Raw genomic sequence first — 25,920 nt, forward strand, 5'->3', positions numbered from 1 at the left:
ACTTCAAAATTGCGAACGCTCGTGGAATGGCGACAAACATTGGTACTTAAAAATCCCCATAGGCGACAATTTAACAATTTCTACAGTTTACCAGTTTAGAGTTACAAAGGAGGTCTAGGACTCAAATTATTGCTCTCACTATAATGATCATGGCGATACCTCACATGTGTGATTTGAACACCGTTTACATATGTGGGCGCGACTTGCGTATGCGTTCGCTTCTGCGTGCAAGCTAACGGGGATGGAGTGCTTTAATTTTTTTTTTTTACCCTATTTATTTTTACACAGTCCTTTTAAAAAAAATGTTTTTGATCACTTTTATTCCTATTACATGGAATGTAAAGATCCCTTGTAATAGAAATAAGCATGACAGGACCTCTTTAATGTGAGATCTGGGGTCAAAAAGACCCCATATCTCACATCTACACTTAAAAAGAAAAAAAAAAGACATTTTTTTTTCATGATGAAAAAAATGGGCTCTTTAACCACTTTGCCGCTGCTCACTAGAGCTCTACTGCGGCAAAGTGGCTCGATAACGTCTGGCGACGTAGACCTACGTCACCAGACATTCCCCTCTCTCGGCAGCGCGCGCAGTCACAGCGGGAGTCGGGCCAGAGGAGGAGCGGCGGCGATCGCCGCTGCTCTTTCCCGATCGTCGGGGAATCGAGTGTGGAGATCCGCCTGCTTTTGTAAACACAAGCGGACGGATCTCCTAAGTGACAGGCAAGGTTAGATTGCAGGGTTCAGCATAGCTGAACCTGCGATTTGTCCTTGTGTCACATAGTCCCCTCCCCCCACACACGTCAGTAAGCACCAGGCATACATTAACCCCTTGATCACCAATAAAAATTAACCCCTTCCCTGCCAGTGTCATTTTTACAGTAACAGTGTATATATTTATAGCACTGATTACTGTAGTAATGTCACTGGTACCCCCAAAAGTGTCAAAAATGTCATTTAAGGGTCCGATCTGTCCGCCGCAATGTCGCAGTCCCGCAAAAAAAAATCGCAGATCGCCGCCATTCCTTGTTAAAAAAAAACACCAAAAATGACAGAAATCTTTCCCTTAGTTAGTAAACGCAATAACTTTTTGCGCAAACCAATCAAAATACGCTTATTGCAATTTTTTTTACCAAACATAGGTAGCAGAAAACAAATTGGCCAAAAATTTTAAAAAATTTTGATTTTTACATTTTTTGGGGGGGAATTTCTTATAAAAAAATTTGAAAAATATTGTTATTTTTTCAGAATTTACGCTCTTTTTTTGTTTATAGCGCAAAAAGTAAAAATCGCACAAGTGATCAAATACCACCAAAAGAAAGCTCTGTTTGTGGAAAAAAAAGGATGTAAATTTCGTTTGGGTACGGCGTCGCATGACCGCGCAATTGTCAGTTAAAGTCACACAGTGCCGAATCGCAAAAAGTGGCCCAGACGTAAGACAGCAAAATCCTCCGGTGGTAAAGTGGTTAAAACCCTTCCATTGCTGTTAAACTGTCCACCATTTAAAAAAATACCAGGTATGTAATGTCAAAGTACCGACGTAAAACTGCTGCGGGCGCTCCATAAGTGGTTAATAACATTCAATCACAACATGACTTGTGTCGCAATTTTATACACTATATTATTTTTTCTTTTTTTGCAGTTTTTTTTGTCATGAAAGTGAAGTTTGAATACAAAATTTGCTCGCACCCAACACACTCCCTCTAAAATGTGCAAATTATCACTTATACAATTCTCCTATTTAGCGATCTTTATACAACACTCCAAAAAAAAAAAAAGATTCACCAAATATATATGTTATAAATCCTGCAATAAAAAATCTGTATATAAAGATCAAAAGTCCAAGTGCTATCTCCTTAAGACCACATTCACATCTCACACTGTGACTCCACACAGCAAAATAAATGATCCTTGTGATAATACTTTTGATTGTAGAAATGTCCTTTTTAATATCCAATCTTTCCACCGTGCTTTCTTCTCCTAAATGTTTGGGCCACCTTCACTAGCTGTGCCCTCATCTTAAGTGTATATTAAGCCTCCATATCCCTTCTATTTCCATAAAGTTTTTATCTCCACTCCACATGTGTGTCACTCCTCTCTCTGATTAGCAGCCAGTCCCCAGCTATTTATCAATTAGTCTCATGCAAATGATTAAAAAGTGCAATAAGCAGTGATAAATAGCTGGAGACTGGAGGCTGCTAATCAGAGGGAGGAGTGACACACATGTGGAGCGGAGATAAAAATTTTATGGAAATAAAAGAATATCAAGGCTTAACCACTTCCCGCCCAAGCTATAGCCGAAAGACGGCTACAGCATGAGCAAAAAACTGCCGGGAGGGCATACATTGACATCCTCCCATTCTCACGCTTCCGGCGCGCAAACGGCGCACTCTGTGATTAGCCAAGTCATTGGGACTCGGCTGATAACAGATCGGAGTAAAAGGCCGATCCCGGCCTTTTTACATGTGATCTGCTGTCAGCCAATGAGGTAATCGGCTTTTTTTCTGTAAAAGGGACATTGGTCCCACACAATGAGGCCAGTGCTGCTAACTAGTGCCCACCAGTGCCCATTAGTACTGCTAACCAGTGCCCACTAGTGCCACCTACTAGTTCCCACCAGTGCCACCTATTAGTGCCCATTAGTGCTGCCATTCAGTGCCCATCAGCACCTCATCATCAGTGATATTGAGCAAATATAAGTCAGATGAATAACAAATGATGCCTAAGCAAACTTAATGAAGCACCAAACCTCATATACCATAAAAATTGACTAAAAATCACATAGAATATAGAGCAATAAATAGTGCAAGTTCATAACATAAGTAGGGTTAAAGTCCCAAGATGAAATCCATAGGGTACGGCGTGCTGACGTCACCTCGCTTCCCAGAGGACGGGCTATTGTGAGCCGGCCGGCTTATCCACTGCTTACACTTGCCCTTTTAAATGTGAGTTTTATTTTTATTTAATAAATAAAAGTGTGTGACTTTATTACACTATCGAGCCCCTCTCTTTTGTATGGTACCATGGGAACACACCTCGAGTGACATCAGACCAGATACTACCCTCTCCTGGTCCTATTCCTGGTTACCTGTTGGAGGAAATTTTGCCTTGCTAAGGGCGCTGTGTTGACATCTATACAGGCAGATTTTTATCGTTGTTCTGGTAAGGAGATGAGTGTGTCACTATGCAAAGACCACTGGGTGACTGGAAATTGATTACATCTTTATCACTGCACCTCCTTTGGATTTCATCTTGGGACTTTAACCCTACTTATGTTATGAACTTGCACTATTTATTGCTCAATATTCTATGTGATTTTTAGTCACTTTTTATGGTATATGGAACAATGAATAACCCCTGAGGATTGGGACTTTCAACGGCAAGAACCAGGACTTGAGTATGAAAATATATAAATTTTATTACACGTATTACAAAAATGAAACATACATAATCACACATAAAATATATGATAAAAACAAGGTCATAGATACGTCTTGGAACCAAGAGGGTCTGAGGTGTCTGAATCGGACTAGACGCGTTTCGGTCCAATTGCCTTTCTCGATAGTCCAGAGAACACCAGAGCTCAGACAGATATGTAAGACCTCCGTGGAATCCAGGACGTAAAACCAGAAGGATGGGCCTTGGTGGATGAGAAAAAAGGCCTTCAATTGTCTAGAGCCGCAAGTAGTATATGCCAGTTTGGCTGGGTCTATGCAAGATAGGCCCAGAACAATTTATTAATATTGTATGGGCTTCCAAAGGGGATTTGAATGGTTATAAGCCAAATACACAGTGGTTTGGCAAATGACAGTGAAAAGAGAGCTCCCCGATCAGAAATTCCCACGAGGATCTCCAAGGTGAGGTCAAAAACACGCGCCGCCATTACTCAAACACACAGGGCTGTACAGGGATTCAGTGCTGGATACGTCCCAGCACCATATATCCATCGGGGGACACTTCCATTCTACTACTGATTTACAGATGACCTGTGTGTTTTTGACCTCACCTTGGAGATCCTCGTGGGAATTTCTGATCGGGGAGCTCTCTTTTCACTGTCATTTGCCAAACCACTGTGTATTTGGCTTATAACCATTCAAATCCCCTTTGGAAGCCCATACAATATTAATAAATTGTTCTGGGCCTATCTTGCATAGACCTAGCCAAACTGGCATATACTACTTGCGGCTCTAGACAATTGAAGGCCTTTTTTCTCATCCACCAAGGCCCATCCTTCTGGTTTTACGTCCTGGATTCCACAGAGGTCTTACATATCTGTCTGAGCTCTGGTGTTCTCTGGACTATCGAGAAAGGCAATTGGACCGAAACGCGTCTAGTCCGATCCAGACACCTCAGACCCTCTTGGTTCCAAGACGTATCTATGACCTTGTTTTTATCATATATTTTATGTGTGATTATGTATGTTTCATTTTTGTAATACGTGTAATAAAATTTATATATTTTCATACTCAAGTCCTGGTTCTTGCCGTTGAAAGTCCCAATCCTCAGGGGTTATTCATTGTTCCATATTTATTAGGGATGTTGGCAAGATTCCAGGTTTAAAACACAGAATCCGAATTTATCTTTCCTTTTATGGTATATGAGGTTTGGCGCTTCATTAAGTTTGCTTAGGCATCATTTGTTATTCATCTGACTTATGTTTGCTCAATATCACTCTGTTAGCGCAGCTTTTTATCCTTTCATTACTTTTGGTGTAGTCTCACTTATAGCTGTTGCTTCCTTTCTTGACATTTAGCGCGGTTACTTTATTTTATATACCTCATTATCAGTGCCCCCTACCAGTGCCTATCAGTGCCCTTCAGTGCCACCAATCAGTGCCTCCTGATCTGTGCCCACCAGTGCCGTCTCATCAGCGCCCATCAGTGCAACCTTAATAAGCGCACATCAGTGAAGGAGAAAAATTACCTGTTTGCAAACTTTTTATACCAAACGATGAAACTTTTTTTTCTTTTTTCAAAATTTTGGGTCTTTTTTTTTTTTTTTGTTTGTTTAGCAAAAAATAAAAAATCCAGTGGTGATTAAATATCATCAAAAAAAAGTTCTATTTGTGTGAAAAAATGATAAAAATGTCATATAAGTACAGTGTTGCATGACTGCGCAATTGTCATTCAAAGAGTGACAGCGCTTAAATCTGAAAAATTGGTCTGGGCAGGAAGGGGGTATATGTGCCCAGTAAACTATTGGAAATATACACTTTATTAAGACTAGGGCACATCTAGTGAAGGTGGCATGAATGTTTAGAAGAGGAAAGCACGGTGGATAGATTAGATATTTAAAAGGACATTTCTACAATCAAAAGTATTATCACAATTCAGTGACAAGGATCATTTATTTTGTTGTGTGGAGTCACAGTGTGAGATGTGAATGTGGTCTTAAAGAGACGGCACTTGGACTTTGAAACTTTATATACAGATTGTTTTTTTGCAGTATTTATAACATCAATTTATGTATTTTATTTTATTTTTTGGAGTGTGATATAAAGATCACCAAATAGGATAATTGTTTTAGTTTGAATAACTGCTACACTAAATGTTTAAATTGTATAGATTTTCATGTTGCATCAGGCAACACTTCTCAAATGCCCTGTGTGTCATTTTTGTTTTATCAGGCTAAACTGGGAAATGATCACTTTTGACGCTTTGCAACCGCACTGTAAACGCAATAAGCATGTTTACACTGCATTTAATGTACAGTTTTGGTGCTTTTTAATAGAAGTGAATGGAGGCGGTCGCAAAGAGTCATCGCCTGCCAAACTCTGCAGGCAACGTTATTTTTGCTTTGCCGCAACGCTAATGTGAACAACTCTATCTGTTCCCTATTGTAACAATTTTGTATAGCATCGATAGGTGTTCAGGGAGAGTTAAAAACACAACCGACCGCCTATTTTCAATGCCTGTGGGAAAGAGCCCTAAGTAATAGCCACAGAGTTTCTATAGGCACTAAACTTATGCCGAATGTGCTAATCGCGGGAAACATTTGTGGTGCCATTATTTGCTATGGGCACCCGATTATTGGTGCGATTTTGATGCGATTGTCACCCAAAAGAATTTCTGGATCTTTGGACGACACACACGTAGCACAGTTTTGTTTTTGCGGTTGTAGAGCGGTTTGTCACACGGAAAGATCACACTGCGTTTCGGGTGCCATTAAAAAATAATGCCATTGCAAATGCATCCTGCGTTTTTCAGCAATTCTGAAATCAGGGGCAGAATCGTAGTGATTTTTCCTGAGATTCAAATCGCTTATGTGTCCAATAATTTTACCTGCCAAAAGATGTGCATTTATTATTTATTTATTTATTTAAGGTTTTTAAGGTGAATTTTTCCTTTATGTTTTGTTTTGACCTTGGTCATGAAGGGGTTAATAATACACTAGTGTCCCTCGGATATTCAGAGTTTGGATTTTTTTTTTTTTTTATAGCCTAAGCTTAATTGGTGTTTATTCCCGGAAAAAAAAAAAAAAAAAATCTCTCCGTTATGCTGTCTGTTTAGATATGTTCTGTAACAAATTTTGCATCCATCCAGAAACAACTATTTTCAGATCATGTTACACTTTGAGTGCTTCCAGGTGGACACCATTCCACCGATGAGGTTACATCTGAAGGCAGTTGGTTGTACAAAAGCTTATTCAGCGGTTTCACAGCAAAGGGGCTGAATACTTAGGGCTCTTTCACACGGAGCGGACCATATTGCGGTCCGCTCCGGTTATTTATTTATTTTTTTTCACGGACACGGATGACATTTGTGTCATCTGGTCCGTATGTCCGCATATCATCCCATCCGTTTGCGGATGATATACGGACATAATGTATGTCTATGGGCATTGCGGATTTCAGCGGATGACAGAGCCACAACCGTTAGATTTAACACTCGCAGCCAATAGCTGTGAGCACTGATCAGTGTATTCTGGCGGGGGGGGGGGGGGGGGCGGAGTCCCCCTGTCAGAATACAATGTTTCAGCAGGAGAGATCCTTGCATTAATATCACTTGTGTTGATGCAGGGATCTGTCTTTTTTTTTTTTTTTTTCGTTCATCCCACTGGTTGAACAAAAACTAAATTGCTTGTGTATACCCAGCAGAACACCCTTGCAGACTCCTTTAAAGCCACAACCTTTGTTCTGCATGCCTCATAGTGTACTGTGTTTCTTGGCATGACACCACATGTCAATAGTAAAGATAACACCAGACCCTTAACATTTGAGCTTTCGAAAGACAGACTCCACCTGCCTGCAGAGCATTCTAATCAGAGGAAACTAACCTGGAACACAAATACTGTATTCATGGATTTAAAGTGGTGCTAAATTTAGGGATGTGCTTACTTGTCCATACGACATCTGCATTTTTTATTCATTTAGATCATGAAAATAAATCCATCAAGACAATTTCATTGTATCACTATTATTTGCAGGCCTTTTTAGAATTAAGATCTAATGTTTGCCATGTCAAATATGTTTAAAATGTCCCCAATTTCCATGACGTGTACTTACTAGTGATCAACCGATATCGGTTTTTCGTTGTCAATACCAATATTTTGGCCATTGCATATCGGTATCGGCTGATATTGGCCGATATTTTCGTACATTTAAAAAACTATTTATTTATTTTTTACTTGACAGGTACTATTCTGGAGGGATCTGTGGGTCCCCAAGCCCCTCCTCTGCACTTAAAAGCATTCAAACACCAAGTTTGGCTGTTTTGAATGCTGTCATTTTTTCTTGAATCTGGCATCAAGTTTTTACATGGAGACCCAATCAGAGCCGAATGCGGCTTTGATCGGGTCTTCGGCGGCCATGTAGGTTGGTTCCCCGGGTCTCCCGGTTAGGACGGGAGACCCGGGCAAGCCGCGGAAGGTGGCCGGAGGCGTCTCCTCCCGCTCCTTGTAATGACAGCCAAGCGGCTCCTCAGCCGCATCGGTTGTCATTACAAGACAGCCGACCGTCGGCTATGGACGGCTCTAGCTGCAGGCATCACTCCGGTACAGGCACTTTCCAAAATATCGGCAATATCGGTCACCTTGGTGGCCGATTCCGATATATATCGGGGAAAGTGCATATCGGCCCTCAATATAATCGGTAATCACTAGTACTTACCTTTTCACATGACAGTGTATAAACTACACTTGACCTCCGGAAGATTCCACCCCCCCCCCCCCCTTCATGACCAGACTATTTTTTTGCCTTTTGGCACTGTGTTACCTTAACTGACAATTGCGTAGTCATACAACAGTGTACCCAAATTCAATTTATATTATTTTTTTCACACAAATAGAGTGGTATAATAGAATGGTTGGTTTGTGCAAATGTTATAGCGTCTACAAACTATGAGATATCTACTGGAACTTTTATTTATTTATTTTTTATATTAGTAATGGCGGCGATCAGCAACTTATAGTGGGACTGCAATAGTACGGCAGGGGCAGTCTGACACTAACTGACACTTCGTAGGAACCATTGACACTAATACAGTGATCAGTGATAAAAATATACACTGACACTGTACTAACAACACTGGGCTGGGAATGGGTTAGCCTCTGGAGCGATCAAAGGGTTAAATGTGTGCATTACAGTGTTTGGTACATTCACTGTGAGGTGCTTTTACTAAGAAATGTGTCGGTAGTTATCCCCTATTTATATTTATACATAAAAACAGGTCAGCACACACCCGGCATGAAAATCGATCCTTCAGGTGGAGAGCAGGCAATGGAGATCGCCCAAACTCCAATATATAGGACAATTTAAAAAAAAAAAACTATTATGTAGCACCTTGTAATTTATTAGGAGAGTAACAAACTCATCAAGAAAAATATAAAAATAACAAAGTTTCGGATCTGTTAAGATCTTTCATCGGGTATGACAAACATAAAAATCTGGTTCTAATCACATTCATTGTATAGCAAATTCTCTCATCGACTGGAAATTAGCAACACCTGAATCATCTCAACTTAAGACATGCTGTGGTCTGACATTACAGCTAATATTTAGGAGATACATAATATAACAGGGTTTCTTGTTACCTCATATAAATAATATATTATGATGTGGATGGCCTTTCCAGAAGAGTTGAAGCTGTTATAGCTGCACAGGGTGTGCCAACTTAATATTGAACCCTATGGACTAAAGGCCCGTACACACGATACGAAAATCGGAAGTAAAATTTCGTCCGACGAACGATCAGCAGATTTTCGGATAGTTAGTATGGTATATATTAGTATACTTAGTATGGTGCTTTCGACAGCCGATTATGAATTTTCAGACGACAAAATCTGGATGTGCGGGCTATAACATTTTTATCGTACATCAACACAACATCCGATTTTCGTTTAATTAGTACAGTTTTCTATTTCCGAAAAAAAAATCGTAAGAGCAAGACTAGGCATGCTCAGAAACGAAAGAACAATTCAACACATGACATCACTTCTGAAGTTGAATTCTGTCATACGAGAATTTTCGTATGAAAGTAACCTCTTTACTTTCGATATGAGACTAGCATGCAACAAAAAATGGACGAAAGATCGTCTGATAATCTGATCATGTGATCACAGCTCTTGGAGATGTCATTAGTCTAATGCCTCGTACACATGCAACGATTATCGACCGACCGATCGGCCGTCTTTTGTCCAGTGTTGTTGTGTTGGTTGGAATGTGCTCTAGACTGCACACGATTTTTCTCGGCCAACAAAAATCAACTTCAGAAGTGATGTCATGTGCTGGTTTACTTTCCGTGTGTTTTTTCTTCTCTGAGCATGCCCAGTCTTGCTCATCAGATTTTTGTCTGCCGAAATCTGTACTGACTGACGGAAAATCGGCCGTTCTGTTGACGGCCAACAAAAATTTTATAGCCTGCACACCAGATTTTTTTCGGCCAAAAAGTCAGAGTCGGTTGTCGAAAGCATCATACTAACAAGCTGAAAATTGGTCGATCGGACGTTGGCCGAAAATTCACGGCCAACTATCGATGCGTGTGTACGAGGCATGAGGGTTCACATTTTCCACCTGCACTGTGAATGTTTACATGGTGTGTTCAATAAAAACATGGAAACATTTCATTCTTTGTGTGTTATTAGTTTAAGCAGACTGTGATTGTCTATTGTTGTGACTTAGATGATGATCAGATCACATTTTATGACCAATTTGTGCAGAAATCCATATCATTCCAAAGGGTTCACATACTATTGCTTGCAGCTGTATATGTATGTATGTATGTATGTATGTATATATATATATATATATATATATATATATATATATATATATATATGTATAGAGAATTTTGCACAAGGCTATATAGAAAAGGTGTGTATAAAATTAAATAAGTGCGCAGGATCAGTAGTGTGAATAGCTGCAACCTTCGAACCAAATGGTGATCGAATATATATAGAAAAGGTGATAGTGTAGGCACCTTCATCCAAATTGGAATCGATTATTATATTATTATATATAATATATATATATATATATATATATATATATATATATATATATATATCACACACACGTGTAGCACTACCACTGCTGCAGAAGCCGCTGTTATGTTGCCCAGGTCCTCCCCACTTTTGCTCCACAGCCAGGCACAAAGTAGATTCACACAGCCAGGTGCACACGCCCTTACGCTCTCTGTCTTCAATGACCAGGCTAGGGATTTTGTTTTTGTTGTTTTATTTTTGTAATACTTGGATAGGGAAGTGAATTCGGTGGGATACTCTGGAAATAGAACTATTCACATTTGAGGACATCTAACTGATCTTTCAGTTAAACTCTGGTGAAGTCCTTGCTGAAAGCAGATAGCAGACTTCCCCTCTGCATTAGCACACAGCAGTTTCAGAAGTGAACAAAGTCCCTCAGTAGTAGTGGTAGCAGGTCAAAGCTCTTCAGGTACCAGCCAACTACGGCAGACTCTTTGGCAGTCCAAAAGTAATAGAACTGAGCTAAGTCCTTTGCATTAGCAAACAGTTGGACAAGCTCTTCAGAACACTAGCCAGTGTTCCTTTTGTTCAGACCATCCGCTGACTATATAGCACACCAGAAGGGGTTAAAAGCACAAGTCTATAGATCCTTTAGGCCCCTTTCACACATACGGTCCGTTTGTCCGTTTTTCATCCGGATGAAAAACGGACATCAATGCATCTCTATGTAAAAACGGATGACAACGGATGATCATCTGTTAACATCTGTTTTCATCCACTTCCGTCAATGTCCGTTTTTTTGAACGGATGAATACCCTATTTTTCATCCGTCAAAAAAATGGATTGGACGAAAAACGGATGTAAAACGTGCAAACGGTCCGTTTTTCATGCGTTTTTGCATTGGTAGTGGATGGGATGAAAAACGGATGAAAAACGGACATCAATGCATCTCTATGTAAAAACGGATGATCATCCGTTAACATCTGTTTTCATCTTTTTCCTTCAATGTCCGTTTTTTGAAACGGATGAATGCCCTATTTTTCATACGTCAAAAAAACGGATCGGATGAAAAACTGATGTAAACGGACAAACGGTCAGTTTTTCATCTGTTTTTGCATTGGTAATGGATGTAAAAAAAAAAAACGGATGAAAAATGGATGAAAAATGGATGAAAAACGGATAAAAAATGGATGAAAAACGGACGAAAAATGAATGAAAAACGGAGGAAAAACGGATGAATAACGGATGAAAAATGGATGGAAAACTGATACATTTTGACATGACTGAACTGATGAACTGACTGGACTGTATGTGTGAAAGTGGCCTAAGGGTCCTTTCACACGGGGCGCTCCGTATTTTCCTCCCCTCAGGCACTTTGTATGTCAATGGGATTGCGGATGTCAGCGGATGACACCGCTGACATCCGTTTTTGCGTCCGTTCCGTTTTTTAAACGGAAGAAAAATAGGGTTCTCTTCCGTTCCAAAAAACGGAACTGATCGGAAAGGACGCAAATCGGATGTCAGCGGAAGGTCATCTGCTGACATCCCCAATCCCATTGACATGCATTATGTCCGTTTTCCATCCGCAAACGGATGGGAGGAAAAACAGACATACGGACCGCCCGTGTGAAAGGACCCTTTTCACACGAGCGATCCGATCAGATCCGCCTGTCAGTTCTGTTAGATCTGATTGGATCCCCCATGCATCCCTATAGGGCAGCGGATGTAAACGGAGACATGTCCTCTGACACCCGCTGCCATCCGCATCCGACCCTGTCCGTCAAATCCGGACAGATGGAAACCCTATTTTCCAATCCGTCCAGGGGATCGGATCGGATGAGAGCGGACAGGCGGTCCGCTCTCATCCGATTCCCCCATAGAGATGCATGGGGCTCTGACACCTCCCTCTCCGCACACAGAGCATAGAGGGAGCTGTCACCTGCCTGCTCAGCGGGGATATGTGTATCGATCCCCGCTGAGCAGCACGGATCCGCCTACGGGGGCGGACCGTGTGAAAGAAGCCTTAGGTTGTCTTTACTTAACAAAAATGTACAGGTACAGTGGGTAACCTCCTTCCAACTTCCAAACAACACTCTATGCCAGTGATACCAGACCAGATCTTGAATAGACAGCCCCTTCAGCCAGCTCTCTGCAGAGCTAGGGTCACCTCAGTAACTTCAGGCCCTCACAACTAGAGTTGGGTGAAGAGTTCAAGCTGAGCAAAAGTTCGGGCCAAACGTCGCCTGTTCAGTGAACACCCAAATTGCGGGGCGCTTGGCGGGATGTTCGCCCACCATCGTCCCACAATTCACTGCACAGTGCATTCTAGGGCCCTGATTGGCCAAAGCCATGCACCTGATCGTTGGGGCACAGAGCACTGTCAGAGCCATAATTGGACAAAGTCATGATGACTTTGCCCAATCATGGCTCCGTGCTCATAGTCCCTCCCCACACTGTAAAAGGTTCCTTCCCACCAGAAGCTTTTGCAGTATGTTGTTGGAGATAGAGCAGGGCTCAGTTTGCTACTAGTGGGTTACTGTGTTATTGTGACTCAGAGTGTGAGTGTAGTGTGAGTATAGTGGGTTAGTATAGTGTTTCAGTATAATGTAGTGTGTCAGTATTAGGGCTGCAACTAAAGATTATTTTCATAATCAATTAGTTGGCCCATTATTGTTTTGATTAATCGGATAATAACCTTAAAAAAGTGTGGTGTATAATTTAGTTAATATGTAAAGTTTAAAAAAAAGGCAATTTATTCTTAAATATCTATATGCAGTGATAAATATAAATAACCGACTATATGGTTATGGAGCAAAATCTCTAATCCACTCTGAGAATAACAGGCAGAAGAGATATACTGTATATACTATTAGAGGTTGAATCTGGTAAATATCATCAGACTCAATGATCACATTTTTTATTTAAAGAAAAAATAAAAATTAAAGTCTGTTTTGCCAATTTTTAAACAGAACGGTAAAATATTATGTCTGACAGACTCCCTTGTAATACGCAGGTGGCTTGATAAAAGCTTACTGCACCTGCTGTCACTTATGCTTTCCATACAAAAGCAATGTCTTCCTTCCAAAAAAATGTCATTGTAAAAACATTTGTTTGATTTTCTATTCGTTAATGGGATCAAATCGATGTTCGTTTTCGACTACAGTAACGGGAAAATGTGAAGGACCAGAATAGAAAACTTCTTGGTCAAAGGAATTCTCAGACAGTATGTGGTTTTGTTCAGAAATTACATTAATTTTAAAACTGAATGTTAAAAGCAAGTGACATTTTCAAACGACATTATTTCATTCAGAGCATGTATAAAGATTTTTAGTATTGATATTCTAGTCTGAAAATCGGTACATGTATGGCCAGCATAAGGCTCGGTTCACACCTATGCAGTTTGCTTTTGATCCGTCTCTGCAGTGCTTTTTGCACACATGATTTTGCTGCGATTTGCATTCTTCATGCTTTTTTTTCCCGGCTAATTTGTTGTTTGGGCAGATTAAAAACCGCAAATCGCAGCAAAAACGCACAACATGCTTTTCTGCAGCTTCTCCATTGAAGTCTATTGAACCAAAAAAAGCACCATTTTGAGTTGAAAAAAGTCCTTGACCCTTTCCAAATATGCGGCAGCTGAAAAAAGCATAGATGTGAAAGTGTCTCATAGGAAACCATGTTAAAAAACTGTAGAGCGTTTCTGCAAAAAGCACCAAAAAAACACATAGGTGTGAACCAGGCCTAAGACGTTTTGTAGCATCTGTCATAATGGGGTTAAAACAACTACAATTAGCCCTTTATAGTACAAAAAGAAGACATAATCACCACTATAAGGGATTCATTTATACTGTGAAACAGTATGGTCAAAAAAACGAATGCCCCGTACACAAGTGCAGATTACCTGAAGACTTTTGTCTGTAGAATTACATAAACCATATAATATGAGGTCAAACCTAAACACTTTCAATTTGTATGCAATCCGGCAGGCCCTTGCACTGCATAGAAAAGGTAAATCTGAAGACAAAAGTCTTTAGATAATCTGCACGTGTGTACGGGGCATAAAGGAACTCTTGTTAATCAGAGTATAGCATAAAGTCAATTAAACTCCAGGGATATTCATCTGGTCAGTTAAGTAGCAGAGGGTGTTGTTAATCAGTTTCAGCTACTTTGGTGTTAATGAAATTACCAGGTGCAACAATGAAACAGGAAAGGTTTTACAGATGGAGGCCACTGACCTTTTTTTCCCTACTCATTTTTTCTGACTTTTTTTCACTAGTTTTGCATTTGGCTAGGGTCAGTGTCACTAATGGTAGCATGAGGCGATACCTGGACCCTACAGAGTTTGCACAGGCAGTCCAAATTCTCCAGGATGGCACATCAATATGTGCCATTGCCAGAAGGTTTGCTGTGTCTCCCAGCACAGTCTCAAGAGCATAGAGGAGATTCCAGGAGACAGGCAGTTATTCTAGAAGAGCTGGACAGGTCTGTAGAAGGTCTTTAACCTATCAGCAGGACCAGAATTTGCTCCTTTGTGCAAGGAGGAACAGGATGAGCACTGCCAGAGCCCTACAAAATGACCTCCAGTAGACCACTGGTGTGAATGTCTCTGACCAAACAATCAGAAACCGACTTCATGAGGGTGGACTAAGGGCCCAACGTTCTCTAGTGGGCACTGTGCTCACTGCATGGCACTGTGGAGCTCGATTGGCATTTGTCATTAAACATCATAATTGGCAGGTCTGCCACTGGCACCCTGTGCTTTTAACAGATGAGTGTAGGTTCATCCTAAGCACATGTGACAGACATGAAAGGGTCTGGAGTAGCTGTGGAGAATGTTATGCTGCCTGTAACATAGTTCAGCATGACCGGTTTGGTGGTGGGTCAATGATGGTCTAGGGAGGCATATCCATGGAGGAACACACAGACCTCTACAGGCTGGACAATGGCACCCTGACTGCCATTAGATATCAGGATGAAATCCTTGGACCCATTGTCAGACCCTACTCTGGTGCAGTGGGTCCTGGGTTCCTCCTGGTGCACGACAATGCCCAGCCTCATGTGGCGAGAGCATGCAGCCAGTTCCTGGAGGATAAAGAAATTACTTCCATTGTATGCCCCCCCCCCCCCGCTCTCCTGAGCTAAATCCAATAGAACACCTCTGGGACATTATGTTTTGGTCCATCCAACGCCACCAAGTTGCACCTCAGTCTGTTTAGGAGCTCAGTGATGCCCTGGTCCAGATCTGGGAGAAAATACCCCAGGACATCATTCGTCGCTTCATTAGCAGCACGCCTTGATGTTGTCAGGGCAGCTCTGATTCTCCTCTTCTGGCGTCCCCCACTGACGCTTCTGGCTCCTCCTGCCTTCAGAGTGCCCCAATAGCAAGCTGCAAAGTATAGTATAGAGTGCCCCTATAGCAAGGTAAAATAAAAACTTCTATCTTTAGAACCACTCACTTCTTGCCCAGGACTTCATGTCCCATGAGTCATTGCTCCTCGCACATTCACATTCACAAGTTCTCAGGCACTTACTGACATGTATAGATGGTGTAATGAGCTGTATGTGTGCTGCACTGTGTCTTCTGATATGTATGGACGGTGTACTGGGCTGTATGTGTGCTTCACTGTATTTCCTGATATGTAAACAAATAATGCATTCTGTGTGCAGGCCAACTAATTGGCTGACCAACTATTCGATTATGAAAATAGTTGACAACTATTTTCATAAATGATTAGTTGCTGATTAATCAATTAGTTGTTTTGGCCCTAGTCAGTATAGTGTTACATATAGTTACATTACATAGTAGTTGAGGTTGAATAAAGGCAATAGTCCAACAAGTTCAACCTGTTTAGGTGTGTGTGGCGCCGTAATCATCTCTCATACCACTTAATATTCTGATCCTTGAGATGTATGTCCAAGAGTCTTTTTAAAATAGGCCATACTTCCCGCAGTAACTACCTTTTGTGGTAGTGAATTCCACAGTCTTGTAGCCCTAACAGTACATAACTCCCTGCATAGCCTGAGGTTAAAACGCTTCTCCTCTCATCGCATTGTAGCGATTAGAGGAGAAGTGTTCTGACTCCTACATCTGAGGTTAGATCTGGGTCATTAGTGATTAATAGATCCAGCACTGCATTTTCTCTAGTAGGAGAATCCACCAACTGAGACATGTAGTTGTCCTGTGAGGTTTCCATGAAGAGACGGGCCTTCTGTGAGTGAGTGGTCCCCTCTTCCCAGTCAATGTCGGGATAATTGAAGTCCCCTAATATAATGAATGATCCCATCTTTGCTACTTTATCCAACAGTGATATAAATTCCAGCTCTACCTCCTCCCTTTGGCTTGGTGGTCTATAATAAACCCCCACAATTACTTTTCCCTTTACATCTTTCTTATGGCGTTCTACCCACACGGATTCTAAATCCGTAATCATCCCTTCCATAATATCACTCCTCTCTATCACCCTTACATTATTCTTGACATAGAGACATACCCCTCCCCCTCTTTTTCCTACCCTGTCTTTCCGATACACAGAATACCCTTGGATATTGGCCAACCAGTCATGTGAGGGGTCGAACCAAGTTTCTGTTATTCCCACAATGTCTATGTCCTCCTCATATACTAACATTTCAAACGCATCCAATTTATTAGCTAGGCTCCTGGCATTTGCATATACCCCTCTTAGTTTTGTGGAAGTTTATAGTGAATGGTAGGGTGTATGTAGTTCCGCGCTTAGGATGAGGGGTATATATGTACAATAGAACACCGCACCTAGCTGCTGCCCACTTCAAAAATGCGACCCTAGAAGGGGAGCACTTGAAGAAATAAAAGGGGAAGGGAAGTGATTGGCGCTGCCTGGTGGGATGTTATGGGAATGTATATGTAGGATACTATACTTCTAGTAAGATATCCTATAGAGACATGTGTAGTAATTTGATATTGAAAACAGTGAATCATCAACTTAAAGTCTGATAAATGACAAACCTGTGTAAAACCAAAGTGGGTCTATGTATAAAAAATAATATAATAAAACCCTATATACATAACATCAATAAATAAATTTCATACGTACAATAATGTGCAAAGAGAAGTGCAAAGAGTGAATCAAAAAGTGAAGTGCTAAAAAAATAAATAAAATTAATCCAATGAAATCCAGTGGTAAATATGTGACCATAAAATAACAATAGGTAAGTATGCTATAAAAATTCTTAATAAATATAAGTAAAGTAATAAATAACGTATATATGACCCTAAAAATGACAATCGATGGGTATGCTCTTAAAGTGCCAGTAAATACGAGTAGAAAAAAATGAATAAATAATTCTCAATAAATAAATAAATAGGTGCAAACGGTGCAAAAAGTGAACCAATTAATTGGTGAAAATATCCGTGCCGAACTAGCGGTACATAAATGAAAAAATGCAGACTAAAAAGTCAATACAAATAATCCCACAAATGACGTCAGTAAGACGAAACCGGTAGAGAGCGTGACCACGTCATTTCCGTCCACTGAACCTGAGGCTTGGGACGCACATCCGGCGGGTTGGTTCGCACGCTACTTTCTGGCGTGCACCGCAAGAGAGGAGGTTGCGGCTCCTATGCCAGACGGGCATATCTTTGTATTTTATACCTTGTGAGTACATGTCTTTTTTATATAATAAAGCTGTTCTGTGAAACAATTTTACACTATTGGAGGCTCCTTCCCTTTTTCTCCTACATACCCGGGCACTGTACTGGATTCCTATTTAATACCTATTGAGCTGACATCTGCACTACTACCACGGAGTGATACCAAGGCCATAGGAGATCCTGATTGCCAGTGTGTGGGAGCGATCCCCTAATAATCGACCCGCTGTTTACCCCTGTAGGGGTAAGGGAATCTGGTAAGCGCAGGACCCCAGGCTCAGGGGAACACTTCTTCCTTCTGCCCACCCACTATACCTTGGGCATAGAGAAAAGAGCACTACAAATCCACCATATATCGACTTCACCTATTTAGGACTTTTTTTGGACTTTTTAAACCACTGAGACGGCACATTTACTTGGATTCATTTGTGGGATTATTTGTATTGACTTTTTAGTCTGCATTTTTTCATTTATGTACCGCTAGTTCGGCACGGATATTTTCACCAATTAATTGGTTCACTTTTTGCACCGTTTGCACCTATTTATTTATTTATTGAGAATTATTTATTCATTTTTTTCTACTCGTATTTACTGGCACTTTAAGAGCATACCCATCGATTGTCATTTTTAGGGTCATATATACGTTATTTATTACTTTACTTATATTTATTAAGAATTTTTATAGCATACTTACCTATTGTTATTTTATGGTCACATATTTACCACTGGATTTCATTGGATTAATTTTATTTATTTTTTTAGCACTTCACTTTTTGATTCACTCTTTGCACTTCTCTTTGCACATTATTGTACGTATGAAATTTATTTATTGATGTTATGTATATAGGGTTTTATTATATTATTTTTTATACATAGACCCACTTTGGTTTTACACAGGTTTGTCATTTATCAGACTTTAAGTTGATGATTCACTGTTTTCAATATCAAATTACTACACATGTCTCTATAGGATATCTTACTAGAAGTATAGTATCCTACATATACATTCCCATAACATCCCACCAGGCAGCGCCAATCACTTCCCTTCCCCTTTTATAGTGAATGGTGCTTACTTTTATTCCTGTTTGGTCTGAGCTTTTCCCGCACAGACCCCCCGATTTTAGACGTTACGGCCCTGCTGTCCTCAGTAATGACTTCTGTCCTTAGATCCCTCCTACCTGACTCTACCACTGAGCCCTCCCCCCTACTCCTAGTTTAAAAGCCCCTCCAACTTGGTGGCCATCTTTCTCCCCAAACGAGCTGTACCGTCCCCATTAAGGTGCAGCCCGTCCTTACTAAAGAGCCGGTAACCAACTGAGAAGTCAGCCCAGTTCTCCAGGAACCTGAACCCCTCCTTCCTACACCAGTTCCTCAGCCACTGGTTAAGTTCCCTAATCTCCTTATGCCTCTCTTGTGTGGCTCGAGGGACAGGCAGTATTTCAGAGAAAACCCCCTTGGAGGTCCTATTCCTCAATCTATTCCCTAAGTCCCCGAAGTCGTTCTTTAGGATCCTCCACCTTCCTCTTACTTGGTTGTTGGTGCCCACATGCACTATGACCACTGGGTCCTCCCCAGCCCCCCCCCCCCCCCCAATAATCTGTCTAGCCGATCCGCGATGTGCCGAACTCGAGTGCCCGGTAAACAACATACTGTTCGGCTACCGCAATCGTTTTGACAGATTGCCCTCTCCGTCCTCTTGATAATTGAGTCCCCCACTATCACAACCTGTCTAACCTTTCCTGAGTCTCAGCCCCTCTCCTTCCTGGAGCTGCCACTCCCCTGGCAGCTGGGGGAGGGCGCCTGCTCCAGCACTTCCACCCCTTAGCTGATATCCCCATCATCACCAACTTGGCATATTTGTTGGGGTGTACCAACTCAGGACTGGCCTCCCTCACCCAACTGCCTACCTCTGATGCCTGTGTCACCCCTACTCCTCCCTTCTCTATGCTGGCCCTTGCCAGCACCTGATGGGTAATGTCCAAGCTCCTTTCCAGTTTGTTGATGCTACGCAGTGTTGCCACTTTGTTCTCTAGATCCAGGATCTGAGCTTCCAGAGAAACAAGTCGCTCACATCTCGCACAGCAGTATTCGCCCTCGATTAGTTCATCAAGGAACGCATACATGCAGCAAGAAGTGCACCGAGTGGCATCCCCAATCCTGTCGGACATTATTACCCTCTACTCTATGGGGATAATTAGTACCGACCTGCTATTCCTTAGCTACACTACCTCTATCTTCCCTGGTACTAACCCTAGGGTACTCACCGGTCACTAAGGTACTCACCAGTCGCTAAGGTACTCACCTAAGATACTCACCAGTCCTCCAAGGTTGCTCACCAGTCCTCCCAGGCACTCACCAGCCCCCCAAGGTACTCACCAGTCACCGAAGCCCACATTTGAAAGTTGCGCACTACTCAATCACAAGAAAGTCACACGCTACTCAGTCACAAGAAGTCGTACACTACTCAGTCACATGAAGTCGCACGCTACTCAGTCACAAGAAGTCACACCCTACTCAGTCACAAGAAGGTCGCACGCTACTCAGTCGTAAGAGCGTTGCACGCCACTCAATCGCAAGAAGGTCACGCGCTATTCAGTCGCAAGAAGGGTGCACACTCACAGTCGCAAGAAGGTCGCACGCTACTTAGTCGCAAGAAGGGTGCACGCTACTCAGTCGCAAGAAGGTCGCATGCTACTCAGTAACAAGAAAGTCGCAGTTACAAGTCACTTACAGTCACTTAACAGTCACAGGTCACAGTCAGTCACAGTTCACAGCCCACATTTGACAGTCAGTCACAGTTCGCAGCCCGCAGTCACAGTTCACAGCCCACAGTCAGTCCCAGCCCACAGCCCACAGTCAGTCCCAGTTCACAGTCACTTAGCCACTTAGTCCCCTCCTCAATCAGCCTATCAGTCCCCTACTCACGTCCGTCTGTCCTCCGCCGCCGCCGCTGTCACTGGTCCCTGAGGTCCCTTGCACCTGCACCCGACACCCAGCTTCCTTGTGCGGCTTCCCCGCATGTGTCACCCTTGGCTCCTCCTTCTCCTTCTCACACACAGCTCCCTGGCGGCAAGAGCACCTGAAAGTCACACACAAGGGACACAATTCTTCTCCTCCTCACTCCTCACCTTTCATGTCTACCCCCGCTTTATCTCATGACCTCTCAGCAGCCTTCAGTGACAGGGATGATGGTTTAGAAAAAGGGTGTCACAGGTCCTTGCAACATGTCTGCCAGCAGCACACCACAAGCTGTAAGGTATAGCAGGCAAATTACTCAGCCCCAGCTACTGCGGCGCAAAAAAAAACACTCCCTGCCAACCACATGCCCAGCGTCTAAATTCCTGCTTGTCCAAATTGCTTGCTTTACAACTCCTGTCTTTCCACCTGGTGGATTCTGCCCCCTTTCCGTGAATTTGCAGAATGTGGTGTACCACAAAGGCAGGTTCCTAGTCACTTTTTCTTTTAACGTTCATGCAGACACCATTCTTGCCACACCACAGAACACACAAGAGGAGAGGGAAGAGAAGGATTCTGACATACCTCAAACCTTAAGAGATGGTTTTCAGTCCCCAGAAACCTTGAAAGTAGTACATGGCTGGGAGGAGGCAGTTTCAGATACTGTAATCCTCAGTAACCCCAAGGACTCTGCTTCTCATGCCTCTGCAAACATGCGGTGCATTGGCTCTCTTATTCTTCAAAGCCTGCAAAAGAACCCGAGAATTAGTGGCATCAAGGAGAAGGATCTTAATTGGTTGGCAACCCTCCTTGACCACCGTTACAAGGGGAAAAGTCTTGAAACTCATCCTACCCTTGCACAGGATGTAATATCTTGAGAACACCTTAAGGAGGAGTTTATGTAACACCTTTCCAGCTGAGAAGGGGGCCACCTCAGTAATGTATTTCAAAATTTAGTCCTCGGCGCCCAGGGCTGTCAGCTACAAGATCCTATTAGCAGTGTCTTCATCATGTGGTGGAAGTTTATCTAGTGGGAAAAACAGACATGGAGATCTTTCCAGTAGATGATCCACTGGGTTTCTGGGTCATGAGAATAGACCACTGGTCAGAACTTGCCCAGTATGCAATTGAGCTGCTGGGATGCCCTGCTTTCCAAAAGGGCATTCAGTGCTGCCAGAGGTTTTGTGACAGACTCCGTTGACCGGCTGATATTTGTCAAAATAATTCTGTCCTGGATTAGCAGCAGCTATCAAGCCCCTGATGCTGATGTTGCTTATTAAGTGCCACTTTACATGCAGACTAAGGGGACTCCCCCAGGCAATATTTAAAGGAATTTTTCATTTTTATTGTTTTACTTTAAGCATTATTAAAATCACTGCTCCTTTAAAAACAATGTTTTTTAAACTTTTTTTCCATTAATACATATTTCCTAGGGCAGTACCCAGGCTCCCGTACCGTTTTTATTTGGCAATAACTTGCATATAAGCCTTCAAAGTGGGGACTTTTGATTTTTCAAAATTCGGGTCCCATAGACTTCAATGGGGTTCACAGTTGAGGTCCGAACTTTTGCGATGTTCAAGAGTTCTGGCGCAAACTAAACCTGGGGGTGCTTGGCCAACCTCTACTCAGGACTCCCACATAAGGCAGCATGACAACACAATCTCTCTTAATCCAAGCTCTCAGGTAGCCATGTGGCAGCAAGTGCCGGGGGGGGGGGGCAGCAGCTCTCTCCTAGTCTGGTGCAATCCTCTGCTAGGAAAAACCCAGAGCTCATGTGTTCCTAGAATACAAATACAGGCACCCAGAATGCATAGGGGCACCTCCCCTTGTAATTGGCCAGGGCTGTATGAATATTAATGTTCCCACCTACATGGTTTCTACCTATTATCAAGAACTTTTCTTTGTTGTTAGGATACAGTGAAGCTTCAAGCAGCAAGAGCAGCACCAGAGCACACTGAGTAGACTACACTAGCCAATCACCGCTCTCTGTTAAGCAGACTGCAATTAAATGTACCTAGGTGTTCCTCTGTTAAGCAGAAAAACCAAAAACTATTATACAATAATCCTAGCACCTTTCTAGGAGTGTGATACATACCCTGTAAATATATGATGCAAGCATGAGTAATTATTTTGCAATTATTTCTGCTGCACTAATTACTGGATTATGAGTAATAACATTTTCACCCATTATGTAAAGTAGTACACTTACAGTAGATGTTTGTGATCTGTAGACAGCAACTAATGCTGATCTGTTTTTTCCTATCAATGATCACACAGATTACTTTTTAAGAGTTAAATACATGAACCTCTAAAGTAAAACTATACAACTGACTCAAGCATTGGATTTGGTAGCCGAACCATGTAAAGGTGCAGTAACAATAGATTGTGGTTCTTTAAAATGACTGTTACTGCATAATGAGCTATGGCAAAATAATCAAAAATTTCTTTGAAGCTAATTGTTCCCTTTTACAGAGGAAAAAAAAGATTCTGTGCAAGCTTGTCCTGCAGGTGTTCTCACTGCTGTCATTCTTAGACAAGCCATAGATAATATGATTTTCTTTCCTTCCACCATATTTTGTGTTGATGGGGGATTGCTCCCACTATTCCCCGCTCCCCACTATTGTATTCTGCCGGCGGAAGACCTCCCCAGCTGGTAGAACATAATGATTACTTCTAGCGGTTATGGTCGCCAGCAGTGATCACACGTAAAAGAGTCTGACAGACCAGTAGTGCCCAAGTCGATCAAGGGATGCTGAACCAGCTAAGATCTAATCCATTTATAGCCGGCTTTAGTGAGACTTCTGTCTGTCTGTGACCACCCTTAAACAATAGGCTAGCATCATTGAGCCACTTTCATGTAATCGAATTAGCTAGCCGAGGCATGTCCATTCCTGTAGTAAATTTAGCTTTTGTATTCCTCAGTGTGAGCCAGGGTTTGGTTATGTAGGAAGCACAGCATGCATTTTACATAAAACAATATGCAATATATTGATCGCAGCAAGGCAGAAACAGATAAATTTGAAGAACATACACTACTGTGCAAAAAATTTAGGCAGGTGTCAAAAAAATGCAGTAAATTAAAAAAAATTCTTTCAGAAATAGAAGTGTTAATAGTTTATTTTTTATCAAATAACAAAATGGAAAGTAAGTGAACAGAAGAGAAATCCAAATCAAATCAATATTTGGTGTGACCATTCTTTGACTTCAAAACAGCATCAATTATTCTAGGTACACTTGCACATAGTTTTTGAAGGGGTTTAGCAGATAGGTTGTTCCAAACATCTTGGAGAACTAACCACAGATCTTATGTGGATGTAAGCTGACTAAAATCTAGATCTAGACTAGATGATGTTGAGATGAGGGCTCTGTGGGCTATACACTATCACTTCTAGGGTTCATTGTTCTTTTTTTTGCTAAAGATGGTTCTTAATGACATTGACTGTATGTTAATAGTCATTATCCTGCAGCAGAATTAATTTGGGGCCAATCACACACCTCCCTGATGCTATGGCATGATAGATAAGTATCTGCATGTATTTTTCAGCATCAACGACACCATTGATCCCAGCCAAATCTCCAGTTGCAGAAATGCAGCCCCACAAATATGAACAAATAGCGCACAGGGAGCAAGATGGCAAAAGAGTAGGACAGGACGCAGAAATGCAGCCTCAAATGTGCCGGAAACCTCCACCATGCTTCACTTTTACCTGCAGACACTCATTATTGTACCTCTCTCCAACCCTTCGGTGAAAAAACTGCCTCCTGCTACAGCCAAATATTTTAAATTTTGACTCATCAGTCCAGAGCTAATCTGCCATTTTTATGCACCCCAGTTCCTATATTTGCATAGTTGAGTCAGTTAGCCTTGTTTCTACGATAGAGGTAGGGCTTTTTGTCTGCAATTCTTCTATGAAGACCACTTCGGGCCAATGTTCTCTTGACACTAGATGGGTGTACCTTGGTGTCACTGGTTTCCGCCAGTTTTGTGCTGATGGCACCACTGGACATCTTCCAAGGTCAGTATAAAGTATGCATCAGCTGCATTAAGTTTCCTTGACTGACCACTTAAATTGGCTGACAATTAAACCTTCAGATAAAGGCTGAAACATTGTCATTTTGGATGCTGTTCATTATTTAAAAATGTACTTTGATATTTTGTCCAATAGAAGCTGGTACAAAAAAATCTCGGCGGTGAATAGGACCTATGCATGTATTATTATTCTCAAACACATCTTGGAATTTCTTAGAACTGAGAATCCCTATGTGGCTACATTTTATGTTTTGCCAAAAACCCATAAGAATCTGCATAATCCTCCCAGCAGACCAATAATGTCAGGGAATGGCAATATTATGGAAGATGCAAGTCACTTTGTAGACTATATTTTTTGTCGTTGCAATCACCTCGTATACTTTAGATACCATCCTACAGAAATCTGTACCTGTGCCATGTTTTATCATGACTCAGTTACATTGAGGAAATTATTATAGTCTAGACCAGTGATGGCGAACCTTGGCACCCCAGATGTTTTGGAACTACATTTCCCATGATGCTCCATTACACAGCAGAGTGCATTAGCCTCATGGGAAATGTAGTTCCAAAACATCTGGGGTGCCAAGGTTCGCCATCACTGGTCTAGACAGTGAATGGATTTTTGTTAGATAAATTTGTTGAACGCCTAAACGCTAATGGACTGAATTTAGCACTTACGGGGTCTTGTCACTAACCTAAAATTGCATTCTTAGCTGTTCTTATATCAAAAGGTGCAGATTACAATCTTTGTATCAGGTAACACCATCTTACATAATAAATCAGATGTACTGTGCTTAATAAATGTAAACACCAATGAATCTCAAAGTGCATATTACACAATAAACCCAAATTGTAAAGAAGCATTCACAGTTCATAGGTTATCCTTCAAAAAGTC

Source organism: Pelophylax lessonae (assembly GCF_965119305.1).
Source record: "Pelophylax lessonae genome assembly, chromosome: 7".
Taxonomy (NCBI): Eukaryota; Metazoa; Chordata; class Amphibia; order Anura; family Ranidae; genus Pelophylax; species Pelophylax lessonae.